Source organism: Anguilla rostrata, chromosome 13 (assembly GCF_018555375.3).
Source record: "Anguilla rostrata isolate EN2019 chromosome 13, ASM1855537v3, whole genome shotgun sequence".
NCBI classification, from domain to species: domain Eukaryota; kingdom Metazoa; phylum Chordata; class Actinopteri; order Anguilliformes; family Anguillidae; genus Anguilla; species Anguilla rostrata.
In genome coordinates this window covers 19,146,754-19,147,166 of record NC_057945.1, presented here as the reverse complement: position 1 = coordinate 19,147,166, position 413 = coordinate 19,146,754, and positions in this window count along the sequence as shown.

Here is a 413-nt window from a genome sequence, read left to right as displayed (position 1 = left end):
TCTGCAGAATTAGTTATTAATTAATCCCTTTAAATGCTTTAGGAATTGTTGCATGCTTGGTTCTTCTGTAGCAGTTTATTTTGTTTTGTATACACTTGTACCTCTCTGAATGAAAACAGACACTCAACAACAATGTAAACAAAATCATCTTTATTTCAATACATGGGTAGTTCACTAGATCTGGCCTTGTCTTTAAAGAGTATCGGGCTATAAGTTTATACATTTCAAGGGTATTTTTTGCAATTCATTCCAGTCATGGGGGGCAGAAAAGTTATATGAGGAGCAACCAAGGGAGCTATTTGCTAGGGGGGTGCTTAGGAGTATGTGTGTGGAGGTTCAGGTATTATACATGGAGGAGGATGTATGTAAGAGCTGTTGCAAATAAGGAATGGTCAAAGCAAAAAGGGTTTTTT